The following is a 2,500-nucleotide window of genomic DNA, read 5'->3' on the forward strand; positions in this document are numbered from 1 at the left end:
GCCCATGCTTGGCTCCAGCATGTGCTGGTGCCGCATTTTTTTCACTCGGGACAGCATCGCCGGAGCATCGCCGGAGTACCGCCGGAGAACCTGACCGGCGGCATTGGGGTTCCGGCGATTGGGAGGGGGGCCGGGGGGGTGTGCGCACATGATGTGCGATGGGTGCTGGTACTTGGCCTTGTGTTGGCCCCCTATCCCTCATCAAACCTCTGAGAATTCACACCCCCTTAAAGAGCATTTGAGATTTTACAGGTTTGCTACCAGTAGCCGTTAAAGTGTCTGAAATGGGGACACTTTTTTCAAACGGTCACAAAATCTTCTCTACTTCGAGTTTTTAGCTGAATTTTTTTGTGCATGCCAACAAAAATAGAAGGATCATGCCTACAAAATTTGGGGCCAAAAATCCTTATAAAAAAATTTTAAAAAATCCCGAACCGCAAAAAGTTTCGAAAATCATGAAAAATAGAAAACGAGTCATCTTCCAACGAAACTTCACGTGAAGGCTTAGGGGACCATTGTATGAATTTACAAGCCATAAAAATGGCATTGGCACGGCAGAAATTTGAAGATGTGCCTAAACCCACCAGGGCCCAGCGTGTGCCGATGGTGCTCGAGGCAACCGCCCGCACCAGGGCCCAGCGTGTGCCGATGGTGCTCGAGGCAAGCGCCCGCACCAGGGCCCAGCGTGTGCCGACGGTGGTCGAGGCAACCGCCCGCACCAGGGCCGATAGTGTGCCAATGGTGCTCGAGGCAACCTGTCGCACCAGGGCCCAGCGTGTGCCGATGGTGATCGAGGCAACCTGCCGCACCAGGGCCCAGCGTGTGCCGATGCTGGTCGAGGCAAGCGCCCGCACCAGCGCCCAGCGTGTGCCGATGGCGCTCGAGGCAACCGACCGCACCAGGGCCCAGCGTGTGCCGATGGTGCTCGAGGCAACCTGCCGCACCAGGGCCCAGCGTGTGCCGATGGCGCTCGAGGCAAGCTCCCGCACCAGGGCCCAGCGTGTGCCGATGGTGCTCGAGGCAACCTGCCGCACCAGGGCCCAGCGTGTGCGGATGGTGCTCGAGGCAAGCGCCCGCACCAGGGCCCAGCGTGTGCCGATGGTGGTCGAGGCAACCGCCCGCACCAGGGCCCAGCGTGTGCCGATGGTGGTCGAGGCAACCTGCCGCACCAGGGCCCAGCGTGTGCCGATGGTGCTCGAGGCAACCGACCGCACCAGGGCCGAGCGTGTGCCGATGGTGGTCGAGGCAAGCGCCCGCACCAGGGCCCAGCGTGTGCCGATGGTGCTCGAGGCAACCGACCGCACCAGGGCCGAGCGTGTGCCGATGGTGCTCGAGGCAAGCGCCCGCACCAGGGCCCAGCGTGTGCCGATGGTGGTCGAGGCAACCTGCCGCACCAGGGCCCAGCGTGTGCCGATGGTGGTCGAGGCAAGCGCCCGCACCGGGGCCCAGCGTGTGCCGATGGTGGTCGAGGCAACCGCCCGCACCGGGGCCCAGCGTGTGCCGATGGTGGTCGAGGCAACCGCCCGCACCGGGGCCCAGCGTGTGCCGATGGTGGTCGAGGCAACCTGCCGCACCAGGGCCCAGCGTGTGCCGATGGTGCTCGAGGCAACCGACCGCACCAGGGCGGAGCGTGTGCCGATGGTGGTCGAGGCAACCGCCCGCACCAGGGCCCAGCGTGTGCCGATGGTGGTCGAGGCTGCCGATGGTGGTCGAGGCAACCTGCCGCACCAGGGCCCAGCGTGTGCCGATGGTGGTCGAGGCAACCGACCGCACCAGGGCCGAGCGTGTGCCGATGGTGCTCGAGGCAAGCTGCCGCACCAGGGCCCAGCGTGTGCCGATGGTGGTCGAGGCAACCGCCCGCACCAGGGCCCAGCGTGTGCCGATGGTGCTCGAGGCAACCTGCCGCACCAGGGCGGAGCGTGTGCCGATGGTGGTCGAGGCAAGCGCCCGCACCAGGGCCCAGCGTGTGCCGATGGTGGTCGAGGCAACCGACCGCACCAGGGCCCAGCGTGTGCCGATGGTGCTCGAGGCAACCTGCCGCACCAGGGCCCAGCGTGTGCCGATGGTGGTCGAGGCAAGCGCCCGCACCAGGGCCCAGCGTGTGCCGATGGTGGTCGAGGCAAGCGCCCGCACCAGGGCCCAGCGTGTGCCGATGGTGCTCGAGGCAACCGACCGCACCAGGGCCGAGCGTGTGCCGATGGTGGTCGAGGCAAGCGCCCGTACCAGGGCCCAGCGTGTGCCGATGGTGATCGAGGCAAGCGCCCGCACCAGGGCCCAGCGTGTGCCGATGGCAGTGCCCAGCGTGTGCCGATGGTGGTCGAGGCAAGCGCCCGCACCAGGGCCCAGCTTTTGCCGATGGTGATCGAGGCAACCGGCCGCTCGAGGGCGCAGCGTGTGCCGATGGTTATCGGGGCAACCGGCCGCACCAGGGCCCAGGGTCTGCCGATGGTGCTCGAGGCAACCGCCCGCACCAAGGCTCAGCATGTGCCGCTGGTGATCG

This window comes from Durio zibethinus, unplaced genomic scaffold, assembly GCF_047325235.1.
Source record: "Durio zibethinus cultivar Kanyao isolate XHJ-2024 unplaced genomic scaffold, ASM4732523v1 HiC_scaffold_40, whole genome shotgun sequence".
Lineage (NCBI taxonomy): Eukaryota > Viridiplantae > Streptophyta > Magnoliopsida > Malvales > Malvaceae > Durio > Durio zibethinus.